This window comes from Cydia splendana, chromosome 23 (genome assembly GCF_910591565.1).
Source record: "Cydia splendana chromosome 23, ilCydSple1.2, whole genome shotgun sequence".
Classification (NCBI taxonomy): domain Eukaryota; kingdom Metazoa; phylum Arthropoda; class Insecta; order Lepidoptera; family Tortricidae; genus Cydia; species Cydia splendana.
This window is the reverse complement of record NC_085982.1, coordinates 3,666,884-3,681,852: the sequence shown is the minus strand read 5'-3', so window position 1 is coordinate 3,681,852 and position 14,969 is coordinate 3,666,884. Positions and strand designations below refer to the sequence as shown.

At 38.1% G+C, this 14,969-nt stretch overlaps 1 protein-coding gene across 1 annotated transcript in view; it reads left to right on the top strand.

Moving 5' to 3' along the window:
- Positions 1 to 14,969, top strand: part of LOC134801884 (uncharacterized) — a 95,746-nt gene that overhangs the window by 66,667 nt on the left and 14,110 nt on the right. The window lies entirely within an intron of this gene.

Below are 14,969 nucleotides of genomic sequence, written 5' to 3'. Positions count from 1 at the left end.
CAAACACCATACGCTTTTGCACTACCAGAGTATAACTGCGAATACAGTCACTATGGAGACACCCACAGAACCTGAAGACACACAAATTAAGGAACTCACAAGTCTGAAGGTTTCACAAAAAGGCAAGAAAGTGATATTGGCCACGGCACAGATATATTTGAAGGATAGCAGTGGTTCTCTTGTACAACTTAGAGCCCTTATTGACCAAGGCTCAGAAGGCACCTTCATTACGGAGTCTGCAGTGCAATTGCTGCGACTGAAGAAGACTTTCCAGCCAGCTAATATCACCGGTCTTGAAAATCAAGCTTCACTGCCACGACACGTCGTTAACTTAGATATTTACTCACCGATAGACACTCACTATGTAATGCAAGTTGACGCTCACGTACTCTCGAAGATTAATAGTTGGTTACCCTCAAAGGAGTTTGACATCTCACAATGGCCTGCCCTGTCCCAATTGCAACTAGCAGACCCTCACATGCAATCGCCGGGACCTATTGATGTTCTACTGGGCGCCGAGGTCTATGCATTTATTTTGCTAGACGGACTTCACAAATATAACGATGACAAGCTTATAGCACAAAACTCGAAACTCGGATGGTTCGTCTCTGGAGCGTCGAAATCACGAAGTGATCTGCCACCTCACAATATCGTAGCACACCACGCACTTATCGAGGTAGATCAACTCTTACGCAAATTCTGGGAGACTGAAGAGTACAAGCCTCATGAGAAACCGATGACACATCTTGAGACACAATGTGAAGAGCACTATAAAGAAACTCACACCAGACAAGAAGATGGTCGTTACGTCGTACGCTTACCGTTTAAAGATGACCACGATAGGAACTTAGGCGATTCTCGACAAATCGCACAACAGAGACTAATGCACATGGAGAAGAGATTCGCGAATAAGCCTAAATTTCAGAAGGATTATGCAGACTTCATAGATCAATATCAGAAGCTGAATCATTTAGAAGATGTAGACCCACAACATAAGCCAACTCACAAAGTCTACCATCTCCCACACCACGCTGTGATAAGAGAATCCAGCAGCACAACAAAGCTTCGTGTGGTCTTTGATGGCACTGCACAGCCGTCAAATGGCTCATCTCTGAACGACGAATTACTCATCGGACCATCACTATTGCAAGACTTACGAGATCTCATTATTCGTTGGCGTACTCACAAGATTTGTCTGCTTGCTGACGTAAAGCAAATGTATCGCCAAATACTCGTCGCTAAAGAAGATGTTGACTATCAGCGCATACTGTGGCGCTCATCTCCACAAGATGAAATCGTCGAGAAACGTTTGTTAACTGTGACATATGGTACGTCATGTGCTCCGTTCCTCGCTATTCGCACTCTGAAGCAGCTTGCACAAGATGAAAAAGAGGGATTCCCAGACTTAGTTGAAGTCATAAGTAATGACTTTTATATGGATGACTTACTCACAGGTGCGAATGACATGGAACAAGCTACTAAGTTACAGAGTCGTATCACACAAGCTATGGCTAATGGTAAATTTGAAATGCACAAATGGGCATCCAACAGTCCTGACGTCTTGAAGAATATACGTAGCGCACAAAAAACAAATCAACCAAGTGTCGAGATCAAGCTTGATGATACCATCAAAGCTTTAGGTATCAAATGGAACTCACATCACGATGACTTCGAACTTAAGGTAGATATTTTAGAACCCACAGAACGCTTCACCAAAACGTCAGTACTGTCGGACATTGCGAAATCATATGACCCTTTAGGTTTTTTAGGGCCAGTGATTATTACTGCAAAAATGTTTTTGCAAAAACTTTGGTTGAGTGGTATTGGTTGGACTGATGAACTTCCTCTCGAACTTGCCACAGAGTGGTCAAGCTACAGAGACCAGCTCTGTCACATGCCGACCTTGTATTTAGATCGTTGGGTTCACACACAATGCGACGGCAAGGAAAGAGTGGAAATTCACGGGTTCAGTGATGCCTCTTGTTTAGCTTACGCTGCTGTTGTTTATTTGCGAGTTATCACGCCCCACGGAATCCACGTGTCACTAGTCATTGCCAAAACAAAAGTGGCACCTGTAAAACAAGTTTCCGTTCCACGATTGGAACTGTGTGGCGCGGTACTGCTCTCGAAGTTACTCAAAGATGTTCAGCACAGTCTTCGTTTGCCTGAGGAATCTGTCTTTGCGTGGACAGATTCAATGATTGTTTTAGCGTGGCTTCGAAGAAACCCTAGCACTTGGAAAACGTACGTAGCTAATAGAGTCACTGAGATTGTTAATAATGTAAGTAGTGGCCGGTGGCACCACATTAAATCGGCAGAAAACCCTGCAGACGTTGCGTCGCGTGGCATTCGTCCCGATCTGTTTAAAGACTGCGAGTTGTGGTGGCGCGGACCAACTTTACTTCACCAAACGAATGATTTTGATAGATGTCGCTCGCTCTCTCTCGACATACCAACAACACAACTAGAAGCCAAAGAAAATTCGAAAGGAAATGATAGTAAGATAGTAGCACTTAAAGCTGGTGTATCGAATGAGAGTGATGATCGACTTACCTATTTGGCTAGATACTCTACTCTGACAAAATTGATTCGCGTTACAGCGTACATATTGCGATTTGTAAAGCTGTGTAAAGCACACATTGATGCAAAACTTAATCAGACAGTTCCTGAGACTTTTCCTCAGCATCTTACAGTTACCGAATTGAGATATGCCACAAAGGTTTGCATTCGACTCTCTCAGGAGTTTTGGTTTCAGGAAGAGTTACAAATGCTGAGAAAAGGCCAAAGGCTTCCGAAATCTGATGTTTTGACCCCACTTACCCCGTTTATAGATGAAAATGGCATTATTCGAGTTACAGGACGTATACGTAATGCAAATGCACACTTTGACACAAAATCACCTGTCGTTTTAACCTCGAAATGTCATTTAGCTGTTTTGATTGTGAATGATGCTCATATTCATTGTTTGCACGGAGGTCCTCAACTGACTCTGAATGGAATTCGTTGCAAATATTGGATAATCGGTGCTAAGAATTTAGTTAGGAAAGTTGTTCATAAATGCATCCCTTGTTTCAAACAGTCTGCAACACCGATCAATCAATTGATGGGTCAGTTACCTGCTTGTCGTGTAACGCCAGATAAGCCCTTCCGTAAAAGTGGAGTGGATTTCGCTGGTCCAGTCCAGTTAAAATTGTACCCTGGTAGATGTCAACGCACTTGTAAAGCCTATATTGCTTTGTTTGTGTGCACCGTGACCAAGGCCATTCATCTAGAACTTGTGAGTGACTTGTCCACGGCTGCTTTTATTGCCGCTTTTCGTCGTTTCACTTCTAGACGCGGTCATTGTAGTGATCTGTGGAGCGACTGTGGTACCAACTTCGTTGGAGCCTCTAAAGAGCTTGACACTATGTTTAGGAATAGGAACTCAGAAGTAGTTGGAGAAATATCTGAGATTTTGGCAAATGACCAAACTACATGGCACTTTATTCCTCCTGGCTCACCACATTTTGGTGGACTCTGGGAAGCCGGTGTGAAATCGATCAAGTCTCACCTTAAGCGTGTAATCGGACAGACTCTTCTCACGTTCGAAGAGTATTCCACACTTTTGACGCAAGTGGAGTCTTGTGTAAATTCTCGACCGTTAACTCCCATCAGTAACTCGGTTGATGATGCTTCTCCAATTACACCGGGACATTTTCTTATAGGCGAAGCTCCTATCACTGTTCCGGAAGAAAGTCTCACAACTGTGCCAGTATCCCGTTTGGATCGTTGGCAATTGCTCCAAAGGATGTTGCAATCGCTTTGGACTCGTTGGAGTTCTGAGTATTTAACAACATTACAAAACCGGTATAAATGGACCGCTACTAATCCTGATCCTGATATTGGAACAGTAGTTTTGGTCAAGGATGAAAGACTCCCTCCCGGAAAGTGGTTGTTAGGTCGTATAATAGATAAGCATCCTGGTAGAGATGGTTTAACACGAGTGGTTACGTTGAAATTAAAGAATGGTACTTTTCGTAGGCCCATTGCTAAAATTTGCCCTCTACCTCTGGATTCTTAACTATCTGTTAAGAAGTTTAATGTGTTTTTAGTTTTGAGGAATAGCTCTATTTGAGTTTCACTGTGTAATTTAACCTTTTACTATTGATTCGTGTAGATTTTCACTTCACTATTCTTGTTTTGTTTTGTTTACATGGATCTTTATGAAGGACTAGTCGTCCTTGGGGGCCGATAATGTTGAATGTAGTAATGTTTAGTTTTTATAGTTGCCCAATTTCACAGTAGATGTCGCTGTTCTGTCGGCTACTTCACGCTATTAAGATTTTTCCACAGCCACGTATATAGTCAATTTGGTTTCGGAATAAATGAGTATTAAGTTGTCAAGAAAGTGTTTCATTACAAAAGGTAGGAAGTGCAGTGCAAGTGTAGTCAGTGAACAATAGTTGTTCCGCTACAGGTACAACAAACCCAGTTCGAACAAACCATACATTTAACCATGTCTCTCATGTTAAACTGTCGACGAGACTTACACTGATGGCAAGGAAATGTTTCCTCTTCTGACTTAATGTTTTTGGAATTATTGTTACGCCTAGATGGTTTAAGAACCTTGACTTTTTTAACAGGTCTTACTTTAGATGATGATACTGATGATTGTGGTTGAATTGTCAGTGGTGAAATATTTTCTTGTAGACTTTCTGTGCCTTCAATGTCAAGCAATAAACATTCAGGTGAGTTGTGTTCTTCAAACAGGTCATGTACATTATTATCCAGGATTTCAATGGGAATATTAAGTATATCTGATAATATATCATCGCAAATGGGATTATCGTCACAAGTTATGAATGAAACAGGTGGCAAAGGGGGTGTTTTAGGGGTGTGCATTTCAGCAGCTGTGTGTAACTCCGATGTCATGCAAGTCTTTGAAACTGTTTGGGGTTCTCTTAGAGTGACTGACAGTTTTTGGATACCTGATGGACCTGGTGGACCTGGAATCGAGGATTTGGTGCTATTTCTGGTTATTCTTGTATTTATGGATGGAGTTCCAAAGCTGTGCGTTTTAGGCAAATAACATTTACATATGCCTCGCATTTCGCCACAGAAGCAACTTAGCTCACGGTATTGGATCTGTTGTGATCCTTGTTCCGAAATAATTTGATGCAGTTGCATTGTTTGTGGTACTGGGCGTAATTTGTCGGGGACCAATTTCTTCATGTGAGAAATATCTTCATCAGAGACGTAAAAAGGCTTTACAGACCTCATTCTGTCCTGCAGAACTTGATAAACTTCTGTGCCACATGTAATATCTTGACCATATGACACCCTTTTATCTAACTGTCGTTTTACAGATCCTCCGATACCGTCAGCCATGCTTTTTCCATGTCCTGCCTCTGAGAATGACCAAGTCGCATGTGTCAGATTAAGTTCTTGGGTCAACAGGTTTAATAAGTAGAAATTTTTCTTTTGCCGATACTGAGATGTTGGACCGTCAGAGAAAAAGTGGATGACTTTTAAATTAGGGTTCATTTCCTTCGCATGCTTTATTACAGGGATGAGATGTGCCCATATTGCGTGAGGCTCATGGCAAAGGTTGTCAGATACAGTAACAAATGACTGAGCACGGCGTTTTTCAAATATTACACCACAATGTAGAGTAATCGAACTTTTAGAAGCACCGAAATGGGTGGCTTGAACTTCTTCTCCGTATTTGCCACTATAGTTTTCAGAGAAGTCACAAAGGATAGCTATCTCTTCCTCTTTCATCTGTGTGACGCAATCACGGTATTGTTTTTGTTGTTCCTTCCAGTTAAAGTAGTGTTTCTGAAAGTCTTTTATTTCACTGGCAAATATTTCCAAAAGTTGAGCAACAGTACCTGTTACACATTGTTTTGTTGTTTTTTTGGTTGTGCAGTCTTGTCCAGATTTTTCATATGTGTGGTTTATTCTGACCCATTTCCACCATTGGACACTATTTTGTAACGTGTCTTCGTTATATTTAACAGTGTTCTGTTTGCACTGTTCGCATTTTCCGTACATGCAATCGTACGATGTAACATTACAAGCCAAGTCTTGCAACAATTCAGTCGTGTCCTTGTATTGTATGACGTCATTACGTTTTAAGGCATTGAACATAAAATCAATGTTACTATGTCGGATACACAAGCATGTCTCTCTCGTCTTGGCACTTGGTGATAGTATGTAGAACGGCTTGTACACAAAGAATGTAGTGAAACTGCACTTTCCGCCCTCGTCTTTATAAATTTGGTAAAGATTTTGCAAAGTGTCGACAAGGTATCTGATTTGCATCTTCTTTTTCTTCATAGTCCTAGTTTCACGCTTGCCGGCCGTGCTTCTGCTGATATCATCTCTGTGGTAAAATTTTTCTAATTCCAATTGAATTTTCTTATTGCGCAATTTTTTTTTGCGGATTGTTTTTACACTTTTCAGACCGAGTAACCCGTGGTCGGGTTTCTGGTTTGTGTGATTACCGACTTTTGTAACGATTTGTTTGAGAACCTGTTTGTGATCTTTTTTTTTACAATCGCCGTATACTTCACGCAGAGATAATTCCATCACTTCCTGGCGAGCTTTCAACTTAGCAGTTTGAGACCGTAATTCAAGCAATGATTTTCTTTCTTCTGTAAGTTTATTTTGCATACGGTAAAGTTTCTTCCTCAATGTGCTTGCCGTTGTTTTATACGTTTCCACCTGGTTTTGAGCTTTTTTGTAGAGTGAAAGCAAATGTCGATACTTCTTTATAAGTAGATTCGAATTCTTCGAAGTAGATTTTGGGCCTACCGCTTGGTGGGATGTGTTATTAACTGTTTTTGGTAGTATACTTTTCTGTTTTTTCTCTTTTTGTTTCCTCTTTTGTTCCCGCCACTTTTTTCTGGTTTCTGATTTTTCTTTATCCGTGAGGTCTTTAATTCGTTTTTGGTGTTTACGTAGCCGGTTCTGTTCTGTTTTCTTATATCGCTCATACTTTTCAGCATCTTGCTTAATTTTTTCTCTATAACGCTTCGACCGCTCGGCTGCCGTCAATGCCATGTGGGTTGCTACAAAATAATATTCACAATAGGTAAATTTAATAAACAAACGATTATCATGGTATTGTGACCTTGGGATTTTATGCAAGAATTAAATGTCATCATCATGAACTTTTCTACGCAAATGCAAAACAATGGGGTGACATTTTCATATTCGTTTTTTGGTGACAAGTGAGACTATACAACAATTGAAATTTAAAGGCAACGGAATACTTATAAATCAATGATAAATACACCTAAAATAGTAACAGCCAATTACACGTTTGTATCGGGATGACCCCATCCCTCTTAAGAATGAAAAATAATTATAAGCGATATAACCAGACATTTGATTATAGGAACATGTAGTTGGCAAATAAGTTTACAGGTTACTTTTCGTGCAAGTCATCCCGGATAGTCATATGACGACCAGTCTGGCCTAGTGGGTAGTGACCCTGCCTGCGATGCCGATGGTCCTGGGTTCGAATCCCAGTAAGGGCATTTATTTGTATGATGATACAGTTATTTGTTCCTGAGTCATGGGTTTTTTCTATGTATTTAAGTATTTGTATATTATATATATCGTTGTCTGAGTACCCACAACACAAGCCTTCTTGAGCTTACTGTGGGACTTAGTCAATCTGTGTAAGAATGTCCTATAATATTTATTTATTTTATTTATTTATAGACATCTCCATTCATTCGTTTCAATCGAAAGTAGTTCAAAAGTGTACGACAAAAACAAAAACATACCCAAAAACGTGTTTCAATCTGTCTAATACAGTGAAACCTGGATATTTTTTAAGTCTGTTTAAATATTTATTTGAATTTAATTTGAATGATTCTCCAAAGGATAGATACTTCAAAATAAAATTAAATTTGATACGGACTTCATTGCGTATTAGAAATTTAATAAATTAAAATTTATTTTTTCGTGTTACTTATCAATATTTCAGCTTTCGTTTCGATAGTTTTAACTACTTTCATAAATTAACTAAATCAAACTTGAGGTTGTTTACACACAATTAGGCAAATGCAGAATTTGTGGATAGACTAAGAGTTAGTAAGAATACGGAAATTGTTCAATGAAGTCCAAGTTAGAGAGGTCATAGATTGACGTTATCTCAAATACAGAAGTCAATTCCCTATAAAATTCTAAAAAACAATTAGGAAAATGTAATCTAATAATAAATATAGTAAAGTAGTAATAATAAATATAGTAAGTATATAATAAATATAGTCTCAGTAAAAGAGGTAAAATACACTCTCTGTCTCAATTATAGAGGCATGTGACTATAAAATCACAACAACGAATCCCAGTTATAGAGGTTCGTTTTTTCTCAGTAACAGAGGTAATTCAGTGCTAAAGTGTCGGGACCGCACCGTGAGTCCCAGCTATTATAGAGGTTTCTCACTTATCCAGGTCCCACTTAACCAGGTTTCACTGTATTACTATGTAAGAATACCATGATTGGCATGATTACATGTCGTCGTGATTTTAGTGATATTTTCAAAAGTCACTCAAGTTATTTGATTATTTTGTTTATTGTGTCTCAGAGATGGGCAAAATTTATTCGAATGACGAATCAGAAATGATGAATATTTTCGATTATTTTTCTCATTTGAATAAATTAGTCGTGGAATAATTTATTCGTCAAATGAATTGCCACGAAAAATTATTTATTGGAATGCCATATTAACTTTTCTCGGTTTAGAAAGATTTTGAATATGTATGTGCACTGCAACTACTGCATGTAAATAGTTACTTTTAAATTTAAATAATGCGTTGTGAGATTCGCTCTGAAGCAAACAACTGATAAGAAAATTTGGTTTTTTCATGACCTCAATCATTAATATCTTTAAGCTAATACGAATATGCTGCGGGAATCCCAGGAATCGTGTTGTATTACTACAATATTTTAAAAAGTTAATAAAATAAATTTATATTACCGTATAATAATGAACAGGTGTAAAGGTTTTACAATAAACAATGATCAAATAAACTTTAAATCACAACGTGCGAACTTAATGGTCCGAGGAATATAACTTAACATATTTTATTTTCTACTAGAAATGGGTTCTCAACCAATTCCTTATCATTAAACTATTATAGAAACGGATTGCATTTACTTATATTAATAAATGGACACTGTTTGCCGTCTCTTTCACGCTAGATTCAACTATGCACTCGTTGCACGACGCAAACAATAGAGAATCCAACAGTGACCTTGGACAAGCCAGGTAGTCAGGTAAAGGGTTATTTATCACTTTAGATAAGTTTATTTTAAACAACATTATATTTGTCACGGGTGCAAAAATAAGAGGTAGGTACCTACTGGAAATTGAAACAATACCTACTCGTTTAAAGTGTATCAATGTTTTTAATGAATAATGATACAATATATGCGTTTATTTATAGTTTCAAAGTCTATTTATAAATAAATAACACTCAATATTCTAAGTATTAGAATATTTTTCGAACAAGATCGCGGCATTTGAGTCATGTCCACAATAAGATTTCTACTTGGAATCCCGCGGTGTGGCGCCGACTTTACCGATCACTGGTTATTACGTGTTACAAAGAACTGAAATCACGACAACACAACAACGGTGTTCTTACATAGTAGTATTAGACAGATTTAAACATGATTTTTCTTTTGTCATTCACTTTTGGGATAGTTCAAGGCCGTTTGATGTCTAACTGAACTTAAATCCAATTTGTTACGAATTTTCACACTGTTTTATGAACAGCTATATAAAGATATTTATCAATTTCTAACACTTCACAACAACCAATGTGCAATCACTGTGTAAGTTCGTATATAACTAGGTACATACCTACTTATTTTCCCTACTCTTTTGACTAACCTTTTTACGAAACTAACCTAATAACTTTATTGTTAACTACCATGATTTCTCTTAAAATAATTATACAAATCTACTTACAATACTATACGTGACATAATTAGGTGCCAATTTGTAATAATATAACCAGAAGTTTTGTAAATAATAACACGTAGGTATAAAAAAGGCATAGGTACTTACTTGAGTAAAGGCAGATGAAATAATCCAATAGGTAGTGACAACTCACGGAGTCCAAAACGATAAGCTGATCAGCAAAGTCCAATAAACAATTAAGCCAAGTCACAAGTAGAAGAAAGATATCAAGTTCCGTAAACGTCAGCCGGGTCAAACAGTTAAATCGAAATAATGATAAGGAATAAATAAACGCTTCCTGCCACTTGCCAGTGCCGAACGAAAAGTGACAAAATAATGCAGCGAGGCGCGCCCGGGCCTACGCGTCTGTGTGCGTCCATTACACACACAAGTACAGTATCTCGCTTCGCTGTATAAGAGTGACAACGTTGCGCGCGTGATAGCAGAGCGGTTGATCAAACCGGCAACGGCGCGTTTTAAAGCGTTCAGGTTTCGCTCCTTTTCGCACGTGCGAGACTTTGGCGAAATTCTTCTTTCCCACTTATTGAATTTTCTATTTATCTATGTATGTACCTACTAAATTGTATTTCATAGGAGCGCAATTACCAGCTCTCCGCTTTACGTGTTAGGTATATAGATAATAGATAGTTTAATATCTATACTACCTAAAAACTATCTATAAAGTTATAATGTATAATAAAATTAAAAAGGTTAACATCACTTGTTGGTAAGGTACTTTTAGTCTTTTTTACAATAAATCTTAAATAGTACCTTATAGGAATAAAAATGAGTAAAATGACATATGTAAGTAATTATTTATGGGAGTGCATCACACCAGTTAAGTGTGTAATTACCTAATAGTTAAGTTGACATGAATATATGAAGCTAGAATAAAATTATTTGTACTATATTTTGGCAGGTTAATTAATACTAAAATGACGGCATGTAAGCCGTGCATTTTCATTCCATACGTCACGTTTTTTTGTTCCACTAATACATCACGTAACGTTTTGGATGTGACGTAGGCATGCCGGTTGGTAAATAAAGCGAAATAGCGGTTTGATCCTTAGAATTTTCTTAATTCTAATTATTTGATATCATACAACACATAATAATCTATTAAAATTCATATAAATTTAGTCAATAACTGTTTCCTTACCTTCAGCTTAATCCCGTTCGTTGTGGAAAATAAATTTCTGCACAGCGTGACGCACAAACTAAACCTTGCATTTTCGAGCCCAACTGCCTTATAAATTCCAAACACCGGGTAATACAGGATGATAATATTACAATAATGTAAAAATGCGTTAGATATTAGTAGATTTTTGCAACTAAGTTGGCAAAAACTCCGTGACGTGAGTGGAAATTTCCACTCCATCGATTTTAAAGGACAACTATAAATTAAACATTTGTGCAAATTTTTGCTTTAGGTGCTATGAAATGAGATTTTAAATAGATTTTGGCTAATACGATCTTATCACATTACAACCAGGTTCGGGCCTAGAAGGCGGCAGGTATATAATATTTGGATCCAAAGTATGCAAAGTGTGCATGGGACACTCAAAAATCATCTCCTTTTCTTCAGTTTTTGTACATTTTTTTTACTTTTAAGTACCATTTAATCAGTTGTTTTACTATAAATACTCAGATAATAAATCACTTTACAATTTTTGTATACATGTAGTACACTTTAAAACAGTATTTGACGGTAAAAAATATACCAAAGTCGTGGGACAGTGATATTTGACCCAAATATTTTTTTCCGAAAACGCCCAATTCCGATTCACACGGCTGTCTACTAGACCAAGTCCTCCAAGCGAACTCCTTACTAATACGGAGCAAGCCCGTCCAGATCACACATTGCATAAACCCTCTATGGTCGCAATTCCGATCACACACGGTGTAACTCCTACCCTAGTAAGGCGTAAGCCCAGTGCGGAGTACGTCTCGTCACATCGTTAATTCGCCATACCCGTATTACCTATACGGTCGGTCGCCTACCTAAGTAAACGAACAGTTTGAATTCGCGTAGTGAACAGTGAACATATGTAACAAAGACAATTGTGCAGTGCTAGTGTCATTACGGACTTCATCATCGGTACTTTACGAGATAACTGTGTAACTATACTCTGTGTGTGTGCTCAATAAAATTCTTATTGGAAGATCTGTCTTGTTTCTGATTAGCCAGGCCTGAACCCATCACCATCTAATAAGAGTGCTAACTAGGTAGAAACCATCTAACTAGTCAGCGCTCTCACGAGGGAACCTCACCATCACCACCTCGTGTTTTACACTAGGAATATAACTATAATACGTCTTTAGTCTAGTGATATAGTTATATTACTGGATTAAGTTTAGTGAAATAATTGTAGGTAGGAGTGCGGCGGTGCGGCGGAGGTATAGTTATATCCCTAGGGATATAGTTATATGCCGTATAGTACGTATTATAATCATATTCCTAGTAAGATAGTAATATCTAGTAAGATAGTAAGATAGTAATATCTTACTAGGAATATAACTATAATACGTTTCTAGTTTAATAATATAGTTATAGTACTGGTTCAGTAATATAATTGTAGCAGTGTAGTGCGGGGGTGCGGCGGAGTCGGCGGGGACGGGGGGGGGGGGGTAAATATACTTACTGTTTTCTTTGATTCCCTGGCAGATTTATAACCATTTAACCACATTAGTTTAGTCAAATACCGTATTATAATCATATGATTATAATACGTGTTATACGGCATATAACTACATCCCTAGGGATATAATTATAACTCCGCCGCACCGCCGCACTCCTACCTACAATTATTTCATAAAACTTAATCGAGTAATATAACTATATCACTAAACTAAAGACGTATTATAGTTATATTCCTAGTGAGATACTAATGAATCGCTTTCGTATAACTATGTTACGACATATAATTATATCCCTAGGGTTATAACTATATAAAGATCGTAAATGGTTTTGCAATTATATGCGGACTCTTAGGAATGTCTGAGATTTGTTGGAATACTTTCTATGGTAGACCACATCAGTCATTAACATTTACGTAAGATGTTGAGTGATTCAAAATAAACCACAAAACACAATACTTGATGAATGAATCCAAGAAACCACAGTGCAAGAGTGTAGTTATAGCCGTACTTATAGAAGCTGCGGTGGCGCGTAAAATAGAATCAATGGGCAAGCCGGAGTTATATAACTAACGGAGTTATATACTATATAGTCTGATTATTCTTTTAAACGTGTAGGGTGAGGTACCTACTCAATTATCGGAAATAGGCAAGTCGGTGGGAATCTATTCTATGCACGCTCCACCTGTGCTTAGGGAATTGATTTTATTGAGGCCTAGCCACTTGTATTTAATCCTTCTAAGGAAGGATAGAAGGTAGACACAGCTCAGTTGGTTATTTCACACCGGTTCGTTTACCGGGTCGGTTGCCGAGTACAAACCTTAGGGCCACTTGCACCATCCCACTAACCTGGGGTTAACCGGTTAAACCGTTAACCCAGTGTCAAATTTACTGGTAACCATGGTAACTCCATGTTTAACCGGTTAACCTCGAGTTAGTGAATGCCGTGAATGGTGAAAGTGGCCCTGAGTGTTGTTATACAATAGTACAGTATTTCCCAAACTAGGGGTCGCGACCCATTGGTGGCTCGCGAGCGAATATTGAGGGCCCGATTCGGATTTTGAAATAGACATCTATTAGATATCTTTTAGACATCACCAAGATACGATAACGATATGTTTAAGATCTACCCAAGTAGCTCTATAACTACTCACTTTTAGTTCTATCTAACGCTCTGTGCGTATTAAGACACTTATAAGAGCACACTCGTGGTCCTACAGCTGTATAATAGATCTCAGTGATATTTATATAGCTTAGGGCTGATTAAAAGCTGCATTACGGCTCTGAAAACTACCATTAATACGCAAAGAGTGATATAAAGGTATATTTGCTACGACCCTATACAGCTTTAAGGGTTATCAAATGCTTTAACCGTTATAAGGTCTGTTTAGTGGATAAAATTACGCCATGTGCTGTATAAGGAGGTAATTGTGGACTTTTATTACGTTGACTTATTAAGGGAGCACAAGTGAACTATTATGAAGCTAATAGACGTATAATGGAACACATGTGGCACATAATACAGCTTGTCGCTTAACATGTTTACCGCTAAAGCAGCTTTTATTTTGCTGACTTATTATAAGGGAGAACGAGTGAACTATTATGAAACCAATAGACGTATAATCGAACACATGTGGCGCATAATACGGCTTAGCGCTGAACATGTTTACCGCTAATAATAGCTGATTTTTAAGGCAGAGGTGTAAAAGTATGTTATTAATTATCTTTTATTCAGCCCAACGTCAATCTTTCCCGGTATTAGGGCGCACATGTGACATATTAGCTGAACATAGGGTAACTGGTGGTCTCTTACCCAGTCAATATACACCTCTTATAACTCCTGTTACCCCTTATAATTCCGTTAAATTGCTGCTACAACGCTCTTAAGTAGCTATGTGAACTTAAGGCTGCCTAATTTGTGCCCATTTAAGAGTTATAAAAGCTGAAAAGACGCTTATACAGCTCTTATGCAGCTTTTATATTCCAGCTTCAAGCGTATTCGTACTTCATTATGCGGCTGCTATACAGCTAATCTGTGTTACTTGGGTAACCTGTCAAATTTGACATTTGCGCGATTCTGCAGATACTCTTGAACGATTTCCACAGGATATGACTTAGAGATCCAATTCACATCTAATAGATATCTTACTCTATCTGACGTAATAAGTGATATTGGTTGCCCGAATTGCGCTGCAAAAGAGAACTAGTTGATATCTAAACTATAACGTATCTAGAATGGATCTATGAGTCCCTGACGACATTCTGACCGATCGGGCGATCTGAGCACTATCAGTAATATTTTATGCCCCCTTTTTAAGACGGCCAAGAGGTGGGTCCAGAATTTGGCACTTTTTGTTAGATGGGTCGGAGCCC